The sequence below is a fragment of the Sinocyclocheilus rhinocerous genome, unplaced genomic scaffold (genome assembly GCF_001515625.1).
Source record: "Sinocyclocheilus rhinocerous isolate Xijiao unplaced genomic scaffold, SAMN03320098_v1.1 scaffold1624, whole genome shotgun sequence".
Classification (NCBI taxonomy): Eukaryota; Metazoa; Chordata; class Actinopteri; order Cypriniformes; family Cyprinidae; genus Sinocyclocheilus; species Sinocyclocheilus rhinocerous.
The window spans coordinates 176,226-185,376 of record NW_015639527.1 but is presented as its reverse complement, the minus strand read 5'-3'; the positions used below and the strand labels follow the sequence as shown (position 1 = coordinate 185,376).

The 9,151-nt window shown below is 36.3% G+C and overlaps 1 protein-coding gene across 1 annotated transcript in view; it reads right to left on the bottom strand.

Moving 5' to 3' along the window:
• Window positions 1–1,653: 1,653 nt before the first annotated feature.
• Window positions 1,654–9,151, bottom strand: part of LOC107751378 (UV radiation resistance-associated gene protein-like) — a 108,772-nt gene continuing 101,274 nt past the window's right edge. Inside the window, exon 15 of the mRNA XM_016567097.1 lies at window positions 1,654–1,665. The gene's annotated coding sequence lies outside the window, so the exon portion shown is untranslated. The remainder of the gene's footprint in view (window positions 1,666–9,151) is intronic.

The window sequence follows — 9,151 nt, the reverse complement described above, 5'->3', positions numbered from 1 at the left end:
ACACCTGAGCAAGCTAATCAATGTCTTCAGGATCATTAGAAAATCACAGGTAGGTCAGTTTGATCAGGGTTGGAGCTAAACTCTGCAGCGCATTGGCCCTCCAGGGCAAGATTTGAGGAACCCTGCTATACACTATGTACTCAACCATCTAGTTTATTACTTTTATAAGGTTATTTTGTCTATTGTCTTTAAATCGTCTTTATTTTGTCTTAAGGTTATTGGGACTTTAAAAATTATCTTTAGATTAGTACTTGCCCTAGTAATTATTATATATATATATATATATATATTATATAAAGTTTTAATATTTTTTTAGCATATTGACAGCTAAAAAAAGTAGTAGTAAATTTATTTGGGGAAAAAAATCAAATTATGTTTCAGCCTATGTAAGGTGACATATCTATAAATGGTTGGCTTAACTTGATTTCCTAGACACACAAAACCAACTTTTGGGTTTGGCGAGGAGAGAGCGGTCTAATGTTTTAGATATATATGTATATAAATTGGTATTTTCAAGCTGAAACTGTCAAGCCAGACCCATCAAATAAATTTAAAATGGTTTGGCTCGAAGTTTCAAAGCTCTAGTCACAGGAGGTTAGAAAAGCCAGTCCCACTGTTTCCATAGTGTTCCTCCACAGATAGTGAAGCGTTTCAGCAGACTGGAAGGAATTCCACTCAGTGTGTGTGTTTAAACGGAAAGAGTGAGAGAAAGAGACCACCACAGAAACCCCCCTGAAGCAGAAGCACACACTGTAAAGCACTATAAGGTGAGAGCCATAGGTTTATGAGTGTCAGGCCAACCCAGATAACCCTTGGTGTGTCTGGTGCCAAAGCCTCATTTACCCCCTCTGACCTGAAACATAATATCAAAGTACATCTTTCTTCTCCAACACTCTCTTCTTCTGAGCTTCATCTGTTCTCGCATTCATTCGTCATTCCCACACGTTATCCCCATTTTCCTGTCCTCCATCATTCAAAGCGTCCATCTTTTAACCCGCCATCAGAGCTTCAGATGTATTAGGGATGTTAAACTTTGAGGGCCAAATAGATCAGTTTCCAACAACCAAATCTTCATGATGTTTCCAATGAATTTAGGGAGGCCTTGGCTTCATAAAACTGCCTGTGAGTTAGAGAGGAAAGACAATAGCAAATTAATTCAATGTCTAATTCATTCCTCTAATGGATCACCAGATCGGGAAGGTTATATGGAAAATGTGCAGACAGAAAGTGTTCACTATGATCATAATCCGGGCACATCAGGTATTTTCAGCAATACATCAGACAGGAATTCATTTTTCACAGAATGAAAAACTATATCATATTTTGGATGTCAGGAGGTCCAGTATAGAGAGGACATGAAATGATGGGGAAAATAGGACCAGGAAAATCACTTACCTGCATTGTTTAAGACAGCTCACCACCAAAAATGATTTTTTTAAATACAAAATTTGGGCATTTTTTCCCCACAATTAAGGTCTATTCATACGTTTGTCAAAAACATAAAATGAATTTAAATCAAACCTCTAAAATCAAAAACAACTTAATACAACACACTTCTGAGAGAGCAAATATACTGTAGATATCTGACCGCTACAGGTCACTAAAGGTCAAACTTCAAGTCAATCTAAATTATTTTATGTTAGAAGTAATTCAAAAGACATGAAACTGGTACTGCTACTGTATATAAGAAAAAGGTTGTCTGAGATAATGGTCAGTTTAACAAAAATATTTGACCCCAGAATGATATGATTGATCAATCAAAATAAAGCATTCTCAAGAACATTTTATTATTAGTAATATTATATCTTATATGCTATCATTATTGCTAATATATAACATTTTTTATTATTATTATTATTATTAATAATTGCCTAATAAGTTGTGGATTATTACATTGCATACTTTTTTCCCCTAATCTTGATGTGCATATTTATGCACCAAAAACTCAATTAAATCAGTTTAAATATTCCAATTAATGTATATTCTCAGTATGAACAAATACAGTATGGCAGGCATAACGTAAGTTTTTTAAAAATATATATACACATTAGCTGCTTGTTGAATAACAAAACATTGAAGTCATGGATTATTACATTATATTAATTAGTTTGAAACAAGCTCAGAGTCTCATTGTTTTTGATTGATTTTTTTTTTTTTAAACATGCTGTGCATTTTTATGCTCCAAAACAGTATAGCAGATATTTAAAAAAAAACACTTCATATTAGCTGCATGATGAATAACACTCAAATCTCAGTCAATAGCGATATCTGATTGGTCTACAGGTCACTATAGTGTCTGCAGAAATGCTAAACCCAAAACTATATAGCCCAAAAATAAAATATATAGTGACTATATACGATTTCAGTTGACTTTTTTCAGATGATTTCACATGAAAAGACAAATGCATTAATCTGTCTGAAATCAAACTTTAAAAATTGCATGTAAATGTACTAAAACACTGGGATTTGCGCACCAGTGCATCAGACCTACAGTATTCCTAATTCAGAAAGACTGACCTGCAGCCAGCTGGCTGAAAGCAGTAGGTGTTAACAACATCCCTGTGCTAAGTGATGCTGGATCTGTTCAGGCTATCAGCCGAGCTGCACAGTCATTTTGTATCAAACAAGAGCATTCTCACCTATAACAGCCCCCCATGGCTAGAGAAGAAAGGAGAGAAGCACTGAAATAAGAACACAACAGGAGAAAGGAGATGACAGATGGAGCGGTAGTCACAAATAATGCAGGAAACAGACAAAGAAACATCCATGCATAGTCTAAGATAACACATACATCCAAATTTCAAACACAAAGGCATATGCTGCAAACATGATCCGACTTTGCCGTTATGAGAGGGATTACGGTGATTTTGTTACCTATTGTTAAACAAAGGTTAGTCTTTTGAAACTTAGGGAGTTTTCCATGTTGTCCACTCTTATGTCTGGTGTCAGTTACGTCACTGGCACCTGCTAAAGGTAATTATAGAAAACCACACAGTGCAAAAGTCTTAATTTAACACAAAATGTGAATTCGAGCTCGTCGGGGTGTAGTGAGGTGACGTCAGTCTCAGGCCATCGTGTCCAAAACTCTGGTCATGGAGCAGCGGTCACGGTCACCTGACTGTTATTTTATTTGGAGCTTACATGCCCCAAATCGGTCCAATTTAAATACTGATATTGATCCAATAGTATCCGTTCCACTTAAATGCATTTCAAGATGCCAAACACAAGACTGCGGAGAAACAGGGAGAACAAGCAAAAGCAGTCTCATTATGGCTTTTGAATGAAAACATGATGTGATTTTAAGCAATGAGGCTTAACTGAGCAACACGTCCAGTATGCCAAGAACTTTCGAGAAGTGATTTGTTCTGTCGGGAGCCATGACAGCGGTGACAGCTGATTGGATGGCAAGACGGATTGACCTTAAATAAGACTGGGAGACTCTGAGACACTTCGACTCGAAGTCAAATATAATAAGAGATTGCAGCATGCAGATGTGGAGACAAAAAACTAACAGCTGCATCATGGATTTGAAAAATGTGACTCGTATAAAAAGTATTTTCAAAAATCATGATCCATTGCCACCATCCTTTTTCAAATCCATTGTATCCGACTTTGTGTTCTTGGTTATTTGGCTTACCTAATGACACAGGAATGACCAACATCATGGGCCACACTGTAAAATGTCTTCTGAAGTGAAAAGCTGTGCTTGTAAGAAACAAATCCATCATTAAGGTGCTAATAATGCTTCCTCCACTGAAAAAGTCCATCTCCTGTTGTCCTCTCACATCAAAATCCACCGACATATTTGTTTAGGACTGTTTTTGCTTATGTACAGTGCTTGATTTGTGCAGATTGCTCTCCTGATTCAGGCAAAACAGCTTTTTCACTGGAGAAAGCAATATCATGGATAGAAAACATGTATTTTGGCCAAAAACAACGGTTTGAAGTTAAAAACATCTTGATGGATTTGTTTATTACAAACATGCAGCTTTTCACTTCACAAGATATTAACTGATGGACTGGAGTGGTGTGGATTACTTGTGGATTTTTGTGATGTTGTTATCAGCTGTTTGGACTCTCATTCTGACGGCACCCATTCACTGCAGAGGATCAATAGGTGAGCAAGCCATGTAATGTTAGATTTCTCCAAATCTGTTCCAATGAAGAAACAAACTCATCTACATCTACACACTACATCACACCTGAGGATGAGTACATTTTGATTTGGATGAGCAAATATTCATTTTTGGGTGAACTATTCCTTTAATCTACATCAAAACTCGTATTAGACCAACAATATCAAGCCAAATATTGCAGCATGAAAAAAACAACAACATACAAAACCTTGCTTCAAAAAACAAAATACGAAAGATAAAATAAAATATTAATGATTAAAGAAATATATTTAGTAGTATATTTTAAATAAAAAATATTACTTTTTAGACTTCATGCCAAGTGTCATAAAACCATATACAAGATTACAATGATAATGAAAATTATTTACTGCTTTAAATTTGCTAGTTGAGTTTTGCAGTTAGAACAAGCAAATTCAGCTAAATCAAGTAGCATTACTGATGACATTTGCTGAGAGACCTCAAAAAAAAACTTTTTTTTAACAATTCCCTTTTCACGCCGCACTCAAGTCATAGAGGTGTTATGGGGAGTCTGAAGGGTTATTGTTCAGTTGTAATTCAAATACAGGCTTTTGCAGTATCGCGCACAGGCTGAGCATGCAGTGTGATCTCTGAGGCCATTGGGTGCTGGATGCTTTTGTGAGGTGCTGCTGATGAGGAACAGAAAAGCAGACGCACAAACTGACTGGACTGATTGAACTCCAGCACAGACTGAGCTGAATTAACATCTAGAACGAATTCAAGACGTTCAGTTGCATTGTGTTAATATGGCAGTCTCTAGGGCCTTTCACACCAAATTTGTTGCAACATGTTTTTGAAAGTTTTGTATTCTGATTTTGTGTGAAAAAATCTGTGCCCATTCTTCATAAACAGAACGTATCATTGCTCAAATAAGAGTCTAACCAGACTCTAGTTTCAGCTGTGCCAAATCAGTGACTGTTATGACAGCATGAAAAGTTCAAGAAGTTTTCTAATGCAATCTCCCCATCCCATAATAATACATCAGACGAATTCACACATTCCAGCAATTCTGTTGCTATGGCAGTGCCGTCACCTGCTTCTCTGCTGTGTCTAAAATGGGGTGACGTGATTTTCCAGTTAAGCCAACTGCTGGATCTGCCTTCAATCCCAGAATTCCTCACACCTGCAGTGGATTAGCTGTCCAGAAAGACAGCGACGGATCTCAGAGCCTGAAAGAGTCTTCACTACACAGCTCCTCTGTCTTGGGAGACAGAACGTTGTTTATCTGTGGTTATGAGGTGTCTCCGGCAGAGCGATTTGTTTAAGTGGCAGCACTCTGTGAGAACAACAGTACCAAACAATTATATCTGTCACAGAATTACACATAACATATAATTTATAGAGCAAAAGCATAATTAAACAGAATGGGGAAAAAAAATGTATTTTTTAATCAACTGACAGACCCATAAATTTTATAAGTAATTAAATAAAATGTAATGACTTACTTAATATAGAATTTATAGGGCTCACATGGCATGTCACCATATTCTAATTTGTTGAGATAGTGAATTGGTGGGTTTTTGTTAAATGTGAGCCAAAATCATCACAATTAAAAGAACCAAAGACTTAAACTACTTCAGTCTGTGTGCAATGAATTTATTTAATACACGAGTTTCACAATTTGAGTTGAGTTACTGAAATAAATGAACTTTTCCACGACATTCTAATTTATTGAGATGCACCTGTATATACACACACACACACATTTTAAATGTAAAATACTGATGTTAATAATTAAAACACAAGACAAGATTAAAAGACAAAAAAGAGGGTAGAAAAAACTTGAATTGCTCATTTATATCATTAAACTGTGATTTTTAATATTAAAACACCCTTTATACAAAATTATATGTACAGTGTCACAGCAATTTATGGAAACGCATTTCTTTGTATTTGTCTTAAATACAACGTATCAACAGTCATTCAAGGAAAATCTACAATAGACAGGAAATCAAACAAGGGTTTCAGGCCAGGATGAAATGATGTAGAAGTCAACCATTACTAGTCCTTCCTGACAACACTCTGTGGTCTTTTCTTAAGACTGATTAATACATTTATGATGTGATTCTTATGGAAGAGGACCTGACTCTTGTGTATACCTGAAAAGCAGACTGGAATAAAGAACACCAAAAGAAAAGTGCTGAATACTGCTTGGGGAAAAAAGCACATACAAATGGCTTCTGAAAGAGGGTGAATATCATTTTTAGAGGACATTACATTGAAGAGCAGTGTGAAACGCAAAAGGATGATGATTAATGCCATAATGAAGAAGAAGAAAAAAACTGCAGTGAATGCAGAGGAACAGCCATCCTGCTCCTCTTCAACAGTATGCAGTGCACATCATTTGCGTTTTGGTTTTTCTGATATCTGAATAACTGTACACAGTGGGAAAGTTCATTGACATTAAAGGACCTTCAAGGAAAAAGTTTTGGACTAAATTTATGATGTGATTCTTATGGAAGAGGACCTGACTCTTGTGTATACCTGAAAAGCAGACTGGAATAAAGAACACCAAAAGAAAAGTGCTGAATACTGCTTGGGGAAAAAAGCACATACAAATGGCTTCTGAAAGAGGGTGAATATCATTTTTAGAGGACATTACATTGAAGAGCAGTGTGAAACGCAAAAGGATGATGATTAATGCCATAATGAAGAAGAAAAAAAAACTGCAGTGAATGCAGAGGAACAGCCATCCTGCTCCTCTTCAACAGTATGCAGTGCACATCATTTGTGTTTTGGTTTTTCTGATATCTGAATAACTGTACACAGTGGGAAAGTTCATTGACATTAAAGGACCTTCAAGGAAAAAGTTCATTTTGGAATAAAGACGCAGCAACCCTGAAGGTTTTGTTTAAACTTTCTCGAGCCTGTTGTTCATGCACACAGTATTTTACATCTTTTACACCATGTCGACAGTGGAAGTGACTGATATCACAAGTTTTCACATTTGCATAAAATTTCATTTTGTATAAGTTATTTTAGAAGATTTTGGTGTAGTGGTCAGAATTAATTTAAATGTAAATGTAAATAAATTCATTGCAATCAAATTATGATGATTTGAATAAAATGTTATTTTCGACGGATGGGAAAAATAAAGCCCGAGTGGCTCTACAGCGCTCAAAATAAAGAAACGGGCAAAAAGCCTATTACAAAAAGTTGTATTTAGAGGGAAAAAAACTTGATGAGAACTCGGTGTAAAAATAGAATCAGGACATCAACAATATGATGTAATGAACCCTTCTTTGTTGCATTTAATAGGAGCTATTGATTTTTGTTACGTGGTGACGTGCCGCTCGCATCCAGTGTTGACACAGCATCAAACTGTGAAGCACAGCTATCAGGATTTTATAATTCTGGGTGAATAAATCAGAAAGAATACAAGGTCTCGCAATGGTCAGGCTGGAAAAAAAGAGGTTTGCGCAATGTGTGAGTAAATAAATTCATTGCAATCAAATTATGATGATTTGAATAAAATGTTATTTTCGACGGATGGGAAAAATAAAGCCCGAGTGGCTCTACAGCGCTCAAAATAAAGAAACGGGCAAACAGCCTATTACAAAAAGTTGTATTTAGAGGGAAAAAAACTTGATGAGAACTCGGTGTAAAAATAGAATCAGGACATCAACAATATGATGTAATGAACCCTTCTTTGTTGCATTTAATAGGAGCTATTGATTTTTGTTACGTGGTGACGTGCCGCTCGCATCCAGTGTTGACACAGCATCAAACTGTGAAGCACAGCTATCAGGATTTTATAATTCTGGGTGAATAAATCAGAAAGAATACAAGGTCTCGCAATGGTCAGGCTGGAAAAAAAGAGGTTTGCGCAATGTGTGAGTGCATGTTTTTCATCTTCTGGAAGCAGGACTCGGGTGTGCAGCATGAGAAAGGGCGTCATTTTTACACGGACATTCCTCGCCCTTTCTGCCCACCCCAACCAACAGGCATTCTTCCTGGCACAAAGCCTGGTATATATCAGGCTTTGCTATCTGGTTGGTCCTGGCACACCAGAGCTCCTGCTGTAATACTCAGCGGCAATTAAAGGAATAGGTGACCCAAAAATTAAAACTTTAATTTCTCACCATCATATCATTCCAAACCATGTGTGACTTTCTTCTGTAAAACACAAAAGAAGAAAAGTGGCATTTAGAAAAGTGTCTGTGCTTTTTGTCCATACAACTAAAGTCAATAAGAATAAAAAAAAATCTAAATAAAATTATATATATATTTATATATATATTAATTAATTTGCAAAAAACGATAAACGCCACTTAAAAAATTTTTTTTGCTAATTGCCGTGCATTATTCTCCACATATAGCGCGATCTGAAACCTAAACACGTTTTGTCAAAAAAGCCGGTTCCACTTTCAGGTGAATAAATCAGAAAGAATACAAGGTCTCGCAATGGTCAGGCTGGAAAAAAAGAGGTTTGCGCAATGTGTGAGTGCATGTTTTTCATCTTCTGGAAGCAGGACTCGGGTGTGCAGCATGAGAAAGGGCGTCATTTTTACACGGACATTCCTCGCCCTTTCTGCCCACCCCAACCAACAGGCATTCTTCCTGGCACAAAGCCTGGTATATATCAGGCTTTGCTATCTGGTTGGTCCTGGCACACCAGAGCTCCTGCTGTAATACTCAGCGGCAATTAAAGGAATAGTTGACCCAAAAATTAAAACTTTAATTTCTCACCATCATATCGTTCCAAACCATGTGTGACTTTCTTCTGTAAAACACAAAAGAAGAAAAGTGGCATTTAGAAAAGTGTCTGTGCTTTTTGTCCATACAACTAAAGTCAATAAGAATAAAAACAAATCTAAATAAAATTATATATATATTTATATATATATGAATTAATTTGCAAAAAACGATAAACGCCACTTAAAAATTTTTTTTTGCTAATTGCCGTTCATTATTCTCCACATATAGCGCGATCTGAAACCTAAACACGTTTTGTCAAAAAAGCTGGTTTTGTCCACTTTCAAGGCATCGCGAGTTCA